Source organism: Oncorhynchus tshawytscha, linkage group LG05, assembly GCF_018296145.1.
Source record: "Oncorhynchus tshawytscha isolate Ot180627B linkage group LG05, Otsh_v2.0, whole genome shotgun sequence".
NCBI lineage: Eukaryota > Metazoa > Chordata > Actinopteri > Salmoniformes > Salmonidae > Oncorhynchus > Oncorhynchus tshawytscha.
The window spans coordinates 40,445,387-40,465,446 of NC_056433.1; the positions used below are offsets into that span (position 1 = coordinate 40,445,387).

The 20,060-nt window shown below is 43.0% G+C and overlaps 1 long non-coding RNA gene and 1 pseudogene across 1 annotated transcript; both read right to left on the reverse strand.

Annotated features, from left to right (window-relative positions):
* Positions 1 to 1,675: 1,675 nt before the first annotated feature.
* LOC112232954 overlaps positions 1,676 to 20,060 on the reverse strand; it is a 41,993-nt pseudogene continuing 23,608 nt past the window's right edge.
* LOC112251738 lies at positions 7,339 to 10,157 on the reverse strand. Its single transcript, XR_002953703.1, has 3 exons — positions 10,010 to 10,157; positions 9,359 to 9,492; positions 7,339 to 8,144 (listed from the first exon to the last, which is right to left on the reverse strand). It is a non-coding gene; the product is annotated as an uncharacterized LOC112251738 (long non-coding RNA).

The window sequence follows — 20,060 nt, forward strand, 5'->3', positions numbered from 1 at the left end:
AGATCTCGGCATGAATTCTGTTGGAAAGGGGAGAAATTGTGCTTTACATTGGTATTGACATTACAGTTGATCTGGAAGTATTACGTTTTTTGGGCGCTAAAATAAGGTCAATTGTACGGACCAAGGCAATGTACAAAAGTGAGTGAGTTTACGTTAGGTAATAAGCACGCAAAAAAAGATAATGAACATACCTAAAAATCCCAGGTCTCAAAATTAGTTATTTATTTTATCTTCACAAGATCCTTAATTGAACTTTTAGCTATTCCCAACAACTTACCTTATGGGGAGGGCTAGCTACTAGTCACCATAATGTAATTGCGGTAGTAGCCCGCACTACAGCTTATAGTTCCTTCAGCTGTGTAAAAGACTTTGGTCAGGGTTAGCTTCTATCTAGCTAGCAACAGTATGAGCTAGCTAAAGTTAGCATTTGTCACGCCTTGGTCATAGTATTTTGTGTTTTCGTTATATATTTGGTCAGGCCAGGGTGTGACATAGGTTTATTTTGTTGTGTTTCGTATTGGGGTTTTGTAGGCATTGGGATTGCGGCTGAGTAGGGGTGTAGCATAGGTTTGGCTGCCTGAGGCGGTTCTCAATCAGAGTCAGGTGATTCTCGTTGTCTCTGATTGGGAACCATATTTAGGTAGCCGGGGTTTCACTGTGTATTTTGTGGGTGATTGTTCCTGTCTTTGTGTTTGCACCAGATAGAGCTGTTTCGGTTTTCACATTACGTTTATTGTTTTTTTTTGTAAGTTCGTGTTTTTTTATTATTTTAATAAACATGGATTGCAATAGCCACGCTGCATTTTGGTCCGATCCTTGCTACACCTCTTCGTCAGAGGAGGAGATAGAAGAAAGCCGTTACAGGATTATGCTACAGATTGAATGCAACTGGCTAGTAGCAACACTTTGTTAGCTATATTACATAACCTACAGAACAAAATAACATATATTTAAAACGTACTTTTCGTACCATTACATGCTTCCTCAAGTTTGACGCAGAGTTATTGTAGGCAGCCACCTCCACCCTCTTTGGTAAGCAGAGCTTACATTCCATAATTACACTGTCTCCTCTTCTCTGCTTGAAGCTGAAGTGTTCTTTGAGATGCGGCCAGGGATTTCCTTTGTCGTGGTCTTCAGAAGACCCGGCCACTCGCTCTCTCTCTGTGTGTCTGTATTGTCTGTATTGTCTCCTGAACCTGCTCAACCTCGTTAGGCTCCATTTATTTTCAAGTTGATTAGGAAACCTTTTTTGTCATGGCATGTAGCTACCTTTTTTTTACTGTTAGAAAATCCTGCTACGATGTGATTGGCCGTTTTGGCGCGATATGTGAAATTGAATTGTATTGGTCCATCTGGTCATGTTACTTGTCACTGACAAACAAGTGATCAGTTCTAGCTGCTACAAAAGGCTAACTTTATGTGCTTGCCATGATGATGCGTATCCGTTATGGTAAGGGGTTAGGGAAAATCGGATTTTGAATGGGACTGAATTCTGTGTTGCCACAAGGTTAGCTGTACAAAACTGTGTGTGTGTGTGCATGTGTACTGTATGCGTGCGTGCGTGTACCTGCGCCTGTCATGGGTGTTTCCCAAACCTGGTCCTCGAGTACCCCCAACAGTACACATTTTTTTGTATCCCTGGACAAGCACACCTGATTCAATTGTCAGCTAATCATCAAGCCCTCAATGAATTGAATGATGTGTGTTTGTCAAGGATTAGTTTTCCAACTAAACTGTGTCCTGTTGGGGGTACTCGAGGATCAGGGTTGGGAAACAATGCCATAGAGTTCCTCTGGTGCAGGTAGAAGTCAGTGGGCAGCTCTCAGAGGTGAGGCTTAGACTCTAATGGTTGGTACACCTGCAAAAACAGGTTGATGGCATACTGCCGGTCTGAAACTGAAGGGGGGGGGTAGAGGGAGAGAGACAGAGGGAGAGAAAGAAAAGACAGAAGAGAAAGGAGACAATATGCACGGGACTGAGGTGTAACAGGGAGTCAAATTGGTCTATAGTGTTGGTCAGTTGAGCCTCTGCTGTGGTCAGTCATCTGAATGTCGATCTTATATCAGACCTTGGTCTGAGGTGCCAATGGAAGATGGGAAATGGAAGATGAGGATAGAGAGAGAGACAAGGAAGATGTATAATCTAATCAAACTATATCTACATGAAAAGCTCCAGGGGCTCCTGAGATGAAAGCATCACTGAAAGGAAAACACAATTAAAACCAGACTACATCATGATGATGACTACACAGTTTGGGCGTGTGGCAGGTGGGTGCTGTAGAGATAATAGTTTGGTTGGTGCAGGTGCGCATGTGTGTGTGCATTTAGCGTCTATGTGCCACATGTTGTATCATGTTGCGGTGGGGCGAGGTGTGATTGGTAAGATACACCTCCCTCTCTGCCCCGTAGCCATGTGGTAATGTACTAATGGCCATGGCTGGTAATTAGCCACTAAGCGAGGGTGTTTGGCTGCAATTACAAGCTCTCACTCTCTCTCCCTGGTAATTTCTACAGGCAATTTTCAGCTGAAGATTTGTTCAATAAATCAGGGGATAGGAATTAATGTCAAACAATAGAAGTACACACGCAGGCACACGAGTCCACATACGTCAATGAGAAGAAAATAAACATGTTTTTGTCATATTATTAGGGTGTGTCATCGATGTTTGTTAATTGTACATGGGAGACAGGTGAGGGAACTGTGTGTGTGTGTGTGTGTGTGTGTGTGACAGCTTGTGTTCTTTTAATTAAACAATGCAGTTTCTCTGTTCTGTACATCCTCCACAGCACCCAATGTAATTGATTACATGTGTACAGTACAATGTGATGTCAAGGCAATTTCTGTCCTTCTCCAAATAACATTTATTTAGGGTATAAAACTGAGAAATGGAGTGAAAGCTTAAAAGTTAGAAAACAGTTGCGGAGCTGGTGTGTGTGTGCGCGTACAGTCTCTATCACAGTCTCTAGACAGTTGCATTCATATTACGTTTTTCTGCAAGAATATCATCAAATCTGTATACTGGACTTTGATTTAGCTTTCCAGTATTAGTAGCCATATTATAAGTTCAAGATTTGCAAAACAATCAGTTTTCCTAACTTCATAACTCTGAATATTCTGATAGTTTTTGTGCAAAAGGAAAAGGCATGCTGTCGCAAAAGGTTAGCCCCTTCATTTTGCAACAGATACAGGGTTTCCAGATACTCCCATAAAGCCCAGCTCATTGGCTATCTAGCTAGCTTTGTTTGACACTGATTGGTGCTTATTTGATAAAGATACAGTCAATCAAATGAAGACCGGCCGCGTCATCGGTGTGCCAAGAAGGCGTCGCTGTCTGACCAAATTTGGTGTCCTATAGGATACACCCCTAATTATATAGTGTAGTCTGGTTATGTTCTAGGATCTCTGAGGAATACATACGAACGTGATTTGACTGGTAGAAACAATGTTTAGGGTTACATTTTCACAGATTCCTTTCTTTGCAAATTGAACGAGTGGAAATACAAAATCGATCGTGCACTCTATTTTTAGGATATGAAAAAGGATTTTATCTAACAAAACAACCCTTCATGTTATCTCTGGGACCCTTTGGAAGATAAATCAGAGCAAGATTTCAGAATGTAAGTACACATTTGAACTTCAGAGGTGAATTTATCAAACCTAATTCTGTGAAAAAAGTATTTTGTTGTTAGGAGCTCTCCTCAAACAATAGCATGGCATTTTCTCCGCAGTAATAGCTACTGTAAATTGGACAGTGCAGTTATATTAACAAGAGTTTAAGCTTTCAGCCGATAGAAGACACTTATATGTACCGACATTTGTTGTTTCTCAAAAATCTGCAATCGTGACACAAAGCGCTGCATGTCCCATTGACGTGACACCAATCCTACTTTTTTGTCACTCTAAATTGAAAGAACTCAAGGAACATCATTCTTTTCTGTGAAATAATCACTCTTGTCTTATATTTGAATCAAACCCAAATGTTTGTGCTCAATGACTAGCGGTATAGTGGGTTTCTCTCTCCAGGGGACAGTGTGAGGTGTGGAACGTGCCAACACACACATAAAGACACACACACATGCAATGCACTAAGCTCACTAATGAAGACCTGGCCACCACACTGGGACATTGACCTGATTCCCACTCTCACTCAGCAGACAGTGAAGCTACAACATAGTGAGAATGCACTTACTGAACTCAAGTGCATCACACTCTCAGGCCCCTGATCCCCTCTTTTCTCTCACTCACTTCTCAAGCCCTATTTTTTTCTCCCACTCACTCCATACCAGCCAGGCCCCAGCAGAGCTCTTTGTGGATATCTCATATAACCCCTGGGGATCTCGTGCACGTCATTTCACTGAACCAAAGTTGTATTACCAACACAATCAGATAACTCGCCTCCAAAGCCCTGTGTGTGTGTGTGTGTGTGTGTGTACAGGGGCAGAGGGAGCAGATAGTGATGCGAAGACACAGCCAGACACTCAAACACACACAGACACACACTGTGTGTATGTAGTCAACACACAAGGTCAATTACATCAACCTAGGGAGCCTCAAACGTTTTAATATGAAAAGATCATGATGCAATATCAACGATAATAATCTCATCTAAATAAACAATTCCCCCTATAATCCAATATTACCATCCCTCCCATCAGGCCTCTCTGTTGAGTGGATCAATACCATTACTCACTAGGATTGAGGTAAATCGATCAAGGCCCCCAGTAAAAAACTTCAGAGTCGCATTCCTCACTAAAGTCCTGAGTAGGAAATAATGTGTTGGTTAACGAGCTGAGAAGCCATTTTGTCCTCTGTAAGATGGCAGTGTGACTGAAGGGAGATATGGGTTCTGTGGTGATGATAGAATGGGGAGGTGGGGGAGGTGGGTGGGTGTACGCGTGTGTGTGAGAGTGTGAGAGTGTGTGTGTGTCCGCGCACATGTGCATGCGTGTGTGAATAAGTATTTTCATGTGGGAGTGTGTGAGGGTGATTCAGAAGAAAATTCTCTGGGAGACCCGGGGAATTTCTACAGCTCTATTAAATCCTCCACTAAACAGGAGAGATATGAAACAGAGACAAGGGGAAGCTTTTCTAATAAACTCTGTGTCTACAGTGTTCTACAATACCAGAGGTCTGTGAAGTAAGAAATAGAGCCATTGTGATTTGAAGGGATAAAGCCAGGAACAAAACACTTAGTGCTCTGTATTGAAGATTTCCCCTGTGTTCTATATTGACTGTTCTAAGGTACTCCAAGGCAACAACAATGGAGAGTTCTACCCCTCTGCTCTCTACTTTAACTCTTCCCTAGAATGTTGTTGGAAATGAGAATATGTCCTCAAACAACGGTGCCAGTAAATGCAATCAATAAATAAATGGACACGTTTACAATGCATTGGAAAGTATTCAGACCCCTTGACTTTATCCACATTTTGTTACATTACAGCCTTATTCTAAAACTGATTAAATAAATAAACTTCTTACATTTAAGAATGATGTAGGCCACTGTATTGTTAGGGAGCTTCAATTATGCATAAATTGTTGGTACCATTCCCCAGATCTGTGCCTTGACATAATCCTGTCTCGGAGCTTCCTTCGACCCCATAGCTTGGTTTTCGCTCTGACATGCACTGTCAACTGTGGGACCTTATATAGACAGGTGTGTGCCTATCCAAATTATGTCCAATCAATTGGATTTACCACAGGTGGACTCCAATAAAGTTGTAGAAACATCTCGAGGATGATCAATGGAAACATGGAAAAATGTTACATGTTGGAAAGATTTTACATTTCGAGTGTCATAGCAAAGGGTCTGAATACTTATGTAAATAAGGTATTTCTGTGTTCTTATTTTAATAAATTTGCAACAATAAAAAAAACCTGTATTATGGGATATTGTGTGTAGATTGATGAGGGAAAAATGTATTTAATCCATTTTAGAATAAGGCTGTAACATAACAAAATGTGGAAAAAGTCAAGGGATCTGAATACTTTCTGAATGCACTGTACATTTAGGGTTGATTTATGAGGATAATGTCCAGCTCTCTACAAAGTGTTTGTCTACCAGAATACTCTACAGCCATAGTATCCACTGTAATGCTAACAATGTGCCTTCACAGTGTGTGTGTATGTGCATGCGTGTGTGTGTGCAAGGTCGTGGGAGAGAGTATGTACAATTCACTTGATGTATGATATTATTAAGAGGTCGCCGCTCACCGTACACTGGGTCTACAAGCTCATCATTGATTTTCTTTGAAATGTAAAGCTTTGGGGAAATGAAAGATGTTGGGAAAGGGAGGAGGGGGAGAGCTGGATCTTGTTATGTAACAAGAGTTCAGGTCTGGATGACGAATCAGTGTTTCCATGGTAACGGGGAGAGGCAGGGGTGGTAGGTTCATGGGGGGCAGGTGTGGGTGGAAGGACAGACAGATTAATTGGCAGGGCTCCCATTATCTGACAGAGAGAGCATGGAGGTAGTGGGAGCACTGGTTCAACAGTAGTGGGAGAAGGGGAGGGGAGTGAGGGGATGAGGATGGGGTGAAAGGAATTCAGTTAAGCAGTGAGTTAAGTTAAACGTCAGTTAAACGTTAAGTTAAGCAGTGGTCTCATAATTACAGGGCAGGGGTGTGGTGTGTGGGCAGGGGTGTGAGTGTGTGGTGTCTACCTGAGAAAGCATTGCTGTCGTAGCAGGACAGGGTCTGCATGATGTCTTTCGAGTGCTGTGTCCAGGGGGTTATCTTGCGGTAGGTCTTGACCCTGTGGCCCAGCTGGGAGCCCCTGTACTGCAGAGACAGGGTGGCCCCCATGGTCCTCATACAGCTTCTCAAAAAGCCTACATGGGGGTAAAGGTCACACAGGGGGCACCGCAAGGTTTAGAGGTTAGAGAACTGAAGTCAATGTATATTTGATGTACTGAATGCTTTAAGTTCTTATGTCAGCTTTCAGTAATGTTTAAATGAATCTCTGGCGAGAATAAGGAGTAGGGTAGGGTTTAACCTGACACAGTCCGTGTCAAACTGCAACCTTGGCTTGTCAATCATGCCCAGAGAGTAGAGCTGATAGACAAGAGCACACTTCCCCACTATGAACTGGGCGGAGTTAGTACGGTACAGACAGTCCACACAGTTATTCCTCAACACACCCGTCTGAGGTGAGGAGAGTGAATCTCAACAACAACAAAAAAACATCTCAAAGTAGGTGCTGATAAAAGTTGGGCATCATCTCCATCTTGAGGTTTCAATGTCAACAGCCACCATCGGTTCTGGTGTTCAATACCTTTCTAAAGCCCCTGACCCAGATCCACTGAAGATTCATTGGAAATAAACAAGACAACATACATGACAAGACAACATCTTTAATCCATCATTCCTTATTTATATAAGCTACAAAACAGTTTAGGGGAAAAAACATGGCTGTCATGCTAGGAGCAGCCAAGCCACAGGAAAACAGTAAGTTGATATGTGCCCACTTGAGGTGAGACATCCAGCAAGGTCTCCCCATCCGAGGAGGGTATGTTTAGTATGTTTGTTGAACTTTTATACTCCAATTTTCTAGAGATGGCACAACTCTTAAGTTTCTGAATCTGAACACATTTAGGACAGGTGCATCAAGGAGTAATTATCCAATTCCACAATGGCCTAAAGCACTCTATGATAACAACCAGAGGAACATATGCTATGAGTAGAGCCTCTCTTTCATTACCATCCAGATTAACATCCAATCTTCTCTGCTTATCAATTTAGTCACTCTAGGCTTGCTTCATTGCCAAGTCCAGCCCCATGCTCTTATGCAAAGCATCATACGCTAATGTTTTTTCCATCCATGTCTTGATTTGATGGGGTTGAACTCAAGATGCAATCTAATCAAAGCTAGAGATACAGTATTAAGACCTAGCTGTACTAGCCTGATAACAGATTATATAAGCGGTCATGCTGACATCTCATACAGGAGACAAGGTTACAGGCCAACCAAGGCTGGCTGAGTAACCAGTATTGTCCTGCCTCTTCCCCAGCAGAGCCCAAAATCCTTTTCTTCCATTCTCTTTCCTGCTTTAAAAAAAAATTGTGGTTGTCTTAGAAGGCTGGCCCTCCAGAGAGCAGCATGGTAGCCTCCAAGCGAGAAACCCCAGAGCTACTCAGAACGTCAGATGTCTGAAAGTAAGAAACAAATAGCAAATTAAGAAGTAAACAGAGGTCTCTTCATTTGCGAAGCACGTCCGCTCAGGAACTGAGACTAGAGTGGACTCAACAACCCCGCCGGAGACGAGAGTTTAACGGCTTTGTGTGTGTATGTGTGTGTGTGTGAATGCGTCTGCGTTTCTTAGGAGTGAGAGCTTGCATAAAAGCGAGGGAGTGGGAGGGTGTTTGATAATGTAACATAAGGCTAGTAAATACAGGCAGTAGAAGCATGGCTAGTAGGTTATGTAACCAGATGGAAATGTCAATGCATGTGATTAAGATATGCAGATATTGTGAGCAGAGCACCCCTCCACACCCTGATTCTGCATGAACTGTAATCTACTCAGAAAGTCAGGGAAACCCTGGCCATGAGCAAGACCAACTCCCATCTTACACACCCATCTACTCCCATTACTGAATATAATTCATATTGGAAGGAAAGGTTCTACATTAAATTGCTATTAATGCATGATTGTGAAATATGATTCGCTATCAGATGGAACTTTACCGCAGCCCTCTGAGGAACTGTCTAACCTTAAAGTTCTCTCTTGTTATGTCAGTCAGTGACAGTCACTGAATTAGTCATGTCAGCTAAGACTTTTTAGATTGGTAATTTAGTCTAGCCAGCTATATAAACTGGTAATAATCTTGGCAGAATACCAGCCAGGCACGCAGGGCACGTACCCAGGTGCCCTGATCTCCATGGGACCCCCATTGATTTTGTTAGTCACTCTCACTCAGATATCATATTAACATGGCAGCAACATTTTCTTTACACCCCATGGCAAAATGTGAAGAATTGCTGGAAATTAAATGTAAAACTAAAAATGTTCTCTCCGTCAAGTGCAGAGCAACCCTCACACAACCAAATCTTGCTTAGGGCCCCCAAAGGGGAGCACGTTTTCATGAGCTTGGGTCCCAGGAAACCCTGAATTTCTCATTTGGTTCCCAGGCTGAAATTCTTTAAGAACTCCTGGTCTAACCCTTTAAAACAAACTTAGCAATTATCACAACTGAAACCAATTATGACAATTTAACACCAACCCCGCCAACAAATCTAGAGGGTGGGTGAACATGTGAGTGTTAGGGGTGGTAGACATAGAGGTATAGGTTGTGTTTCCCCCTTAATTGGTTAAGGATAAAACTTGGGGAGGGAAAGCTGATCCAAGATCTGGGTTTCTCCATACCTCTTGCAGTTCCGGGCCATGTCCCAGGCGATGTAGTCAATGTAATGTTCTGGAGAGAGGAACTGGTTGAGGTTGATGACTGCTGGGAAGAGCTCCTCAGGAAGGATCTTATCATGCTTCCTCTTCTCTCGTTTCTACATACAGACACGGAGACAAACACATCGTCAGCGTTACCCATTTAGACTGAAAGAAAAGTCTCTGATTTATCAAAAAAGGCATGAAAGTCTATGGCATGAAGGGATGAAACTGGTTAGGGGCTAGTGGTTATAAGCCGTTTGAAAACCACCTTAAATACACATCAAATAAAATGTTATTTGTCACATGCGCCGAATTCAACAGGTGTAGTAGACCTTACTGTGTAATGCTTACTTACAAGCTAACCAAAAATGAATTTCAAGAAATAGAGTTAAGAAAATATTTACTAAATAGGCTGAACTAATACATTGAATGAAAAGTAACACAATAGCAGAAACATTGTGTACAAACAATGTGAATAAACACACAAAATAGCACAGTTGGTTAGGAGACGTAAAACGGCAGCCATCCCCTCCGGCGCCATTACACTCCATTACACACACACACACACACACACACACACACACACACACACACACACACACACACACACACACACACACACACACGTCTTACTTTTTTCTTTTGGCAAAATTGCTTCTGCTGCAAAACTAGGTTGTTTGAACATTTCGATCCATTAACTACCTAACTAAGATCAGCTGGAGCTACGTTACAGAAGAGAAGAGGAGATGGGAGAAACTGTGAATAAGGGGTGACCACCCTACCCTCCTCCCTCCCTAACACCACTCCTCAGTCAGAGGATGGCCAGAGCTTGTGCAAGCAATGGATGGTTGTGATAGGCTATTTCTGTCCTGCGCAGGACACCTGAGCTCAAGAGCAAGAAGGAGTGTGTGTGTGTGTGTGTGTGTGTGTGTAATGGAGTGTAATGGCGTGTAATGGCGCCGGAGGGGATAGCTGCCGTTTTACGTCTCCTAACCAACTGTGCTATTTTGTGTGTTTATTCACATTGTTTGTACACAATGTTTCTGCTATTGTGTTACTTTTCATTCAATGTCTTAGTTCAGCCTATTTAGTAAATATTTTCTTAACTCTATTTCTTGAAATTCATTTTTGGTTAGCTTGTAAGTAAGCATTACACAGTAAGGTCTACTACACCTGTTGAATTCGGCGCATGTGACAAATAACATTTTATTTGATGTGTATTTAAGGTGGTTTTCAAACGGCTTATAACCACTAGCCCCTAACCAGTTTCATCCCTCTAGGATTCCTCTTTTATACCTCTTTCTGTCAGAGTAAGCACAGCAACTGTTCTTTTCTAATGGATTGACAAAAGGGAATTAGGGCACGTACCCTATACCTTCACTAGCTAATTAATATATTGTCCAATCACACAGAGATGTAATTCCAGGAATCCTGGTTTCTTAGAATAATCCTCAATAAATCCTTAGTCATTTTCTTGAGTCTGTCAACACTTAATGTTCACCATGTTGGAGTTTACATCAGATTTCCCTTGTTTCTTCCTCTCCCTTTGTTTCCTCCTCCACCCACCCACAGTGAAAGAGACATCAGAGACACACACTTGAGAAAGCAGTAATGTCGTAGAAAGCTTGGAAAAGAATACTATAGTTTCCAACACATATTGCAGAACCAAGAACAACAAGAACCAGGAACAATCACTTTCCTTCAAAGAGAGAATAAAACAACATGGCTGATTGAGTCATAGAAGTGCTTTTATAACCACCGTAACCGAGGCCTTTGAGCTTGAAGTCAGAGCAGCAACATATTGGCAACAAAAGTACCGCTTTTCAGGTCCTCTCACTACTGCTGGAGTGGGCTATAAAAGCCAAGGCAGTAGTAGTATCTTTCATTGATTGTGGTGTCTGAAGAGTCATTGTTTCCCCTATACTCATTTTAGCAGTGTCGGGGCGCTGCTCAGGGTTTCCGTCAGGAAATTTTGACGCAGGATATCGTGACCGGCAAGACTTAAAATTTACCTGACATTTGAGAAATTTACCGGACATCCATATGTGTTGGGTGCATAACGCATTAGGTCGTCCACCTAGGGTGCTCAAAAAACGTATTTAAGACATTGCAATATATCTTAACAGAATAGAAGTCAGCCTTTAAAGTTGTACTAAAATAAAGTAGAACAATGTTCTTATACCAACATGACCGGTTTTATTGAAAAGCAAAACATTGCACGTTGCGTCTTCATCTCTGCTATAAATCATAAATATATTTTTTTATATATAAAAAAAACATTTAGCCTAGAAGAACAAGTCGCCTACACAGTAATAAAACAACTTAAAAATATAATATTTGTATAATATAATTTGTGAACGACCTGTCCTATAGGCTATTTGTATGATTTTAAAAAAACTTATAAATAACAAAACACAGCTAATTTCATTTAGCCTATCTCACTCTTTATACAGTTCTACTGGATGATGTTAACGTTTATTGTAATTTGAACTATCGTGGGGTCATGTGTGATATATGTGGCTTGTTGATAACTGTTTCCTACTATAGGCAGCTGGCTGCCTAGTGATTGGATCATTGTTACTCCCCGAAGTGAATAGTGGGCAATGATGTTTCGTTTCCAAGTGCTACTGGAATGCACTAATTGCACATGATACAAAGCATTACTCTACTCTAGTCGATCAATCCTTTCCAAATCTTTATAGCCTACTATACATGACACAGGGGTGGCATATTTTGATCTTATAGGGCAGCAGGCGAGCTGCTAGGACCAGGCCTGTTGAACACAATAATCCTCTATGAGGCTGTGGAGGGATCCACATCGTGGATTTAAAAGAAAACATGAATCATCAGCGTACAATGACACCTTTGTTACAATGAAGCCCTGGATTTCTAAATCCTTGATATTATTGTGGTATCTGATTTTAATAGCTACCATTTTTATGGAAATAATAAATAGGAATGCTGATAGAGGACAACCTTTTGAACTCCCCTTGACAGTTCAAAACCTTCTGAGAAGTAGCCATTACGTACTATTTTACACCTAGGGTTACTATACTTATTCAAAAGCCTTTTCAAAGTCAGCTCTGAATACCAGGCCTGGTTTCCCAGATTTTTCATAGTGTTGTATTGTTTCCAATACTTGTCTTTTAATATCTCCAATGTATCGTCCTTGTAAAAAACCTGACATGATTGTGTCGATGCAATGATCTGGGGAAGGGTACCAAAACATGTCAGCAGCACTGTAGGTCCCGAAGAACACAGTGGCCTCCATCATTCTTAAATGGAAGGGGTTTGGCTCCACCAAGCTCTTCCTAGAGCTGGCCATTCGGCGAAACTGAACTTTCGGGGGAGAAGGGCCTTGGTCAGGGAGGTGACCAAGAACAAAATGGTCACTCTGACAGAGCTCCAGAGTTTCTCTGTGGATATGGGAGACCTTTCCAGAAGGACAATCACCTCTGCAGCACTCCACTATAAACAGGCCTTAATAGTAGAATGGACAGATGGAAGCCAATCCTCAGTAAAAAGACAAGACAGCCCGCTTGGAGTTTGCCAAAAGACACGTAAAGTCTCTCAAACCATGAGAAACAAGATTCTCTGGTCTGATGAAATCAAGATTGAACTCTTTGGCCTGAAGGCCACGCGTCATGTCTGAAGGAAACCTGGCACCATTCCTGAAGCATGATGGTGACGGCATCATGCTGTGGGCATGTTTTTCAGCAGCACTGGGAGACTAGTCAGGATCGAGGAAAAGATTAACAGAGCAAAGTACAGAGAGATCCTTAATAAAAAACCTTCTCCAGAGCGCTCAGGATCTTAGACTGGGGCGAAGGTTCACCTTCCAACAGGACAACCACCTTAAGCACACTGTCTCTGAATCTCCTTGAGTGGCTGGTATTTGGGAAATTTCTCCCATTCTTCTCTACAGATCCTCTCAAACTCTGTCAGGTTGGAAGTGCTCCACAGCTATTTTCAGGTCTCTTCAGAGATATTCAATCGGGATCAAGTCCGGGCTCTGGCTGGGCTAGAGGTTATTTAGAGACTTCTCCCGGAGCCACTCATGAAATTTGATTAACCACTGTCAAGTCCTAGGTGATGGCGATTCGATCAAATGCTTACTTATAAGCCCTTAACCAACAATTTGGTTTTAAGAAGATGGAGTTAAAATAAACTAAATATAAAAAGTAACACAATAAAATAACAATAATGAGGCTATATACAGGGGATAATGGTACCGAGTCAATGTGCAGGGGTACAGGTTAGTCAAGGTAATTTTTACATGTAGGTAGGGGTAACTATGCATAGATGTACATGTAGGTAGGGGTAACTATGCATAGATTAGTAACAGTGAGGGGGGGCAATGCAAATAGTCCAGGTGGCCACTTGATTAATTGTTCAGTAGTCTTATGGCTTGGGGGTAGAAGCTGTTAAGGAGCCTTTTGGACCTAGACATGGCACTCCGGTAATGCTTGCCCTGTGGTAGTAGAGAGAACAGACTTGGGTCTGACTTTTTTTTGGTCCTTCCTCTGACACCGCCTAGTATATAGGTCCTGGATGGCAGGGAGCTTGGCCCCAGTGATGTACAGGGCAGTACGCCCTACCCTCTGTAGCGCCTTGTGGTCGGATGCCGAGCAGTTGCCATACGAGGTGGTGATGTAACCGGTCAGGATGCTCTGGATGGTGCAGCTGTAGAACTTTTTGAGGATGTGGGGACCCATAGCAAATCTTTACATCTCCCGAGGGGGAAAAGGCATTGTCGTGCCCTCTTCACGACTGTCTTTGTGTGTTTGGACCATGATAGTTTTTTGGTGATGTGGACACTAAGGAACTTGAAACTCTCGAACCGGTCCACTACAGCCCTGTTGATGTGAATAGGGGCATGTCCGGTCCTCCTTTTCCTGTAGTCCACGACCATCTCCTTTGTCTTGCTCACATTGATGGACAGGTTGTTGTCCTGGCACCACACTGCCAGGTCTTTGACCTTGTCCCTATAGGCTGTCTTACCATGGTTGGTGATAAGACCTATCCCCGTTTTCATCAGAAAACTTAATGATGGTGTTGGTGAGCCTCCCGACCTGTGGGGCGTTGTCTGGGTTAGGGGAGGATTTGACTGGCACACTCTATCGACTCCTGTGGAGGGCCAAGGACATGCACATTGACACGGTCGTCAGGTGTACGGTGTTTCCTCTGACACATTAGTGTGGCTGGCTTCTGGTTTAAGCGGGCACTGTGTCAGTAGGTACACGTCTCTGTGTGTGGAGTAAAGGTGGTCTAGAGTTTTTTTTCCCTCTGGTTGCATATGTGACATGCTGGTAGAAATGAGGGAAAACGGAATTAAGTTTGCCTACATTAAAGTCCCCGGCCACTAGGAGCACCTCCTCTGGATGAGCATTTTCTTGTTTGCTTATGGCCATATATAGCTCTTTGAGTGCGGTCAAATCAAATCAAATTTTATTTGTCACATACACATGGTTAGCAGATGTTAATGCGAGTGTAGCGAAATGCTTGTGCTTCTAGTTCCGACAATGCAGTAATAACCAACAAGTAATCTAGCTAACAATTCCAAAACTACTACATTATAGACACAAGTGTAAGGGGAAAAAGAATATGTACAGAGAGATATATGAATGAGTGATGGTACAGAGCGGCATAGGCAAGATGCAGTACATGGTATCGAGTACAGTATATACATATGAGATGAGTATGTAAACAAAGTGGCATAGTTAAAGTGGCTAGTGATACATGTATTACATAAAGATGCAGTAGATGATATAGAGTACAGTATATACATATGAGATGAATAATGTAGGGTATGTAAACATTATATTAGGTAGCATTGTTTAAAGTGGCTAGTGATATATTTTACATCATTTCCATCAATTCCCATTATTAAAGTGGCTGGACTTGAGTCAGTGTGTTGGCAGCAGCCACTCAATGTTAGTGGTGGCTGTTTAACAGTCTGATGGCCTTGAGATAGAAGCTGTTTTTCAGTCTCTCGGTCCCAGCTTTGATGCACCTGTACTGACCTCACCTTCTGGATGATAGCGGGGTGAACAGGCAGTGGCTCGGGTGGTTGTTGTCCTTGATGATCTTTATGGCCTTCCTGTGACATCGGGTGGTGTAGGTGTCCTGGAGAGCAGGTAGTTTGCCCCCAGTGATGCGTTGTGCAGACCTCACTACCCTCTGGAGAGCCTTACGGTTGTGGGCGGAGCAGTTGCCGTACCAGGCGGTGATACAGCCCGACAGGATGCTCTCGATTGTGCATCTGTAGAAGTTTGTGAGTGCTTTTGGTGACAAGCCGAATTTCTTCAGCCTCCTGAGGTTGAAGAGGCACCGCTGTGCCTTCTTCACGATGCTGTCTGTGTGGGTGGACCAATTCAGTGTCTGTGATGTGTACGCAGAGGAACTTAAAACTTACTACCCTCTCCACTACTGTTCCATCAATGTGGATAGGGGGGAGTTCCCTCTGCTGTTTCCTGAAGTCCACAATCATCTCCTTAGTTTTGTTGACGTTGAGTGTGAGGTTATTTTCCTGACACCACACTCTGAGGGCCCTCACCTCCTCCCTGTAGGCCGTCTCATCGTTGTTGGTAATCAAGCCTACCACTGTTGTGTCGTCCGCAAACTTGATGATTGAGTTGGAGGCGTGCGTGGCCACGCAGTCGTGGGTGAACATGGAGTACAGGAGAGGGCTCAGAACGCACCCTTGTGGGGCCCCAGTGTTGAGGATCAGCGGGGTGGAAATGTTGTTGCCTACCCTCACCACCTGGGGGCGGCCCGTCAGGAAGTCCAGTACCCAGTTGCACAGGGCGGGGTCGAGACCCAGGGTCTCGAGCTTGATGACGAGCTTGGAGGGCACTTTGGTGTTAAATGCCGAGCTGTAGTCAATGAACAGCATTCTCACATAGGTATTCCTCTTGTCCAGATGGGTTAGGGTAGTGTGGTTGAGATTGCATCGTCTGTGGACCTATTTGGGCAGTAAGCAAATTGGAGTGGGTCTAGGGTGTCAGGTAGGGTGGAGGTGATATGGTCCTTGACTAGTCTCTCAAAGCACTTCATGATGACGGAAGTGAGTGCTATGGGGCTATGGGTTTAGCTCAGTTACCTTAGCTTTCTTGGGAACAGGAACAATGGTGGCCCTCTTGAAGCATGTGGGAACAACAGACTGGGATAGGGATTGATTGAATATGTCCGTAAACACACCAGCCAGCTGGTCTGCGCATGCTCTGAGGGTGCGGCTGGGGATGCCGTCTGGGCCTGCAGCCTTGCGAGGGTTGACACGTTTAAATGTTTTCCTCACGTCGGCTGCAGTGAAGGAGAGTCCGCATGTTTTAGTTGCGGGCCGTGTCAGTGGCACTGTATTGTCCTCAAAGCGGGCAAAAAAGTTATTTAGTCTGCCTGGGAGCAAGACATCCTGGTCCGTGATGGGGCTGGTTTTCTTTTTGTAATCCGTGATTGACTGTAGACCCTGCCACATACCTCTTGTGTCTGAGCCGTTGAATTGAGATTCTACTTTGTCTCTATACTGACGCTTAGCTTGTTTGATTGCCTTGCGGAGGGAATAGTTACACTGTTTGTATTCGGTCATGTTTCCAGTCACCTTGCCCTGATTAAAAGCAGAGGGCTTTCAGTTTCACGCGAATGCTGCCATCAATCCAGCATTGAACAGACCTCAGCGCTGGAGCTTCTTGTTTTAATTTCTGTCTGTAGGCAGGGATCAACAAAATGGAGTCGTGGTCAGCTTTTCCGAAAGGAGGGCGGGGCAGGGCCTTATATGCGTCGCGGAAGTTAAAATAGCAGTGATCCAAGGTTTTTCCAGCCCTGGTTGCGCAATCGATATGCTGATAAAATTTAGGGAGTCTTGTTTTCAGATTAGCCTTGTTAAAATCCCCAGCTACAATGAATGCAGCCTCCGGATAAATGGATTACAGTTTGCAAAGAGTCAAATAAAGTTTGTTTAGAGCCATCGATGTGTCTGCTTGGGGGGGAATATATACGGCTGTGATTATAATCGAAGAGAATTCCCTTGGTAGATAATGCGGTCGACATTTGATTGTGAGGAATTCTAAATCAGGTGAACAGAAGGACTTGAGTACCTGTATGTTGTTATGATCACACCACGTCACGTTAACCATGAAGCATACACCCCCGCCCCTCTTCTTACCAGAAAGATGTTTGTTTCTGTCTGCGTGGAGAAACCAGTTGGCTGCACCGACTCCGATAGCGTCTCTCCAGTGAGCCATGTTTCCGTGAAGCAAAGAACGTTACAGTCTCTGATGTCCCTCTGGAATGCTACCCTTGCTCAGATTTCATCAACCTTGTTGTCAAGAGACTGGACATTGGCGAGAAGAATGCTAGGGAGTGGTGCACGATGTGCCCGTCTCCGGAGTCTGACCAGAAGACCGCTCCGTTTCCCCCTTTTACGAAGTTGTTTTTTTGGGTCGCCGGCTGGGATCCATTCCGATGTCCTGGGTGAAAGGCAGAACACAGGAGTCATCATATTCTTGGTCGTATTGATGGTGAGTTGACGCTGCTCTTATGTTCAGTAGTTCTTCTCGACTGTATGTAATGAAACCTAAGATGACCTGGGGTACCAATGTAAGAAATAACACGTAAAAAACTAAAAACTGCATAGTTTCCTAGGAACGCGAAGCGAGGCGGCCATCTCTGTCGACGCCGGAAGTATCTTAGTGCCAGCATCGGTTTGTGGTGGTAAATAGACGGCCACGAAAAGATAGATGAAAATTCTCTTGGTAGATAGTGTGGTCTACAGCTTGTCATGAGGTACTCTACCTCAGGTGAGCAATCGAGGCTACCTTAATATTATACATTGCATTCCAGCTGTTAATAACAAATAGACAATGCATGGAAAACCCATCCAACTGTAAATGATCCGCGTCATCGTTCAGCCACGATGTTACATTTTTTTTATGTCCCATTGTTAGGATAGTCTCAAACAGCGTTCATCCAGTTTATTCTCCAGTGATTGCACATTAGCCAATAGAATGGATGGTAGGCGGGTTACCCACTCACTGACGAATTCTCACAAGGCACCCTGATCTGCGTTCGACCAACCCTGCCAAGCTAAGCAGGCTCAGAATCTTAAGGGGGCTGTGCTGCTTTAGTCAGTCTCTGACCGCATTCACCTTTCTGATTTGGCTGCATATGGGCTACTTACAGAAGGCCCATAAAACTTCTCCTAAGTGCATGGGTCACTCAGGTGGGTGTCTAGGGTATAGGGTTGGGTTCCATCATGATAGGACAATAAATAAATAAACAATACTTATAATTTATTTTTAAATGTATATCCCATATCTGCACAAAATTGAAAGTTTTCTCTCACAACCCCTGCTCACAAACACACATGGGCTCTGGGATTTGCAACCTTTTTCCTTTTTCACTCACTTAACTCCACACTTTTCCAAACACCAAAAACACACCACACCGTTCCACACACAGTTCCTTATATTTGAAGATCTATTATTTTGCTAGTTTTCCTTTCATCTAATGCTGTCTTATCCATTTATAAAATACCATAAATGGAAAGTTAAATACTACTTATTTTCCAACATTCCCTATCTAGAATGTTATAGTGTAGTTGTAGTTTATTTCTTTGTTGTATTTTATTGCTTTTCTATATATATATTTTTATTACAAACCCTACCATGGCTAGTATTGGGTGTTACATTATTTGACTCCTCTATGGGAACTGTGTAATATTTAAAATAGCCATGGAGTAGTCTTTGTGTCTCGGAACATTTGGTTGTCAATATACAGTTGTAGTCTTTGTGTCTCGGAACATTTGGTTGTCAATATACAGTTGATCAAATATGAGAGCGACACATTTCCCTTTGAATCTATTCTCCTTGAAGATTGGGTACAGAACTTTGCCACGTTCTGCAATTTCCTCCGGGAACTGATCATTCATTCATGCCTATTTTCGTGCCAGCGAGACTTTTATCAAGGCTTTTAACCGTTATTTTATCTTTAAAGAAAGCAAATTTGGCAATGATTGGGCGCTCATATCTCTGTCCTCTCTGTCCGAAATGGTGTACATGTTCGAGTTGGATTTTGTCGACAGCTTCGCGTGGGATCTGAAGCGCTGTAAGAAAGAATTCCTTCATCACACTTTCAGGAACTTCTCCTTATTGTTCTTGGATCCAAATAAGTACCAGTTCATTAACGTCCATTTCAATCTTATTGACTGTCCCTTTTAGCTTGTTCGTTTCTTTCTCCATTGTCGTAGCTTTTTTATCGTCACTCGTCTCGAGGGTCCTTTATATCTTAACTGACTAATTAAAGTATACCCAGTTTGTCATGTATCGATTTTAACAGATCGGTTTCCACCCTTACCATTCCCAGTGGTGTCTGTGTCCGTCGAGGAGTCTTGTTTTCTTTTGGAGATTCATTCTCCATGTTTACTCTCCGTCATGTTTGGGTGTTGCTTGTTTTCATAATATTTGTCAATACATTTTTCTAGCCTTATGATTTGATTCGTGTTGTTATCCAGATTGAAGGTTACTACCCATGAGTATGTAAAGGCTAATATTTAATCTAAGATACAGATATTGAATATTATGTTTTATCTTGAGGCGATCTGCACAACTGTGTTCAGTCCACCATCTTGTTTAGGTCCTGCTATTCTAGGGGTTGGGGAACATCATAATTGGTGATGTTAATTAGACGA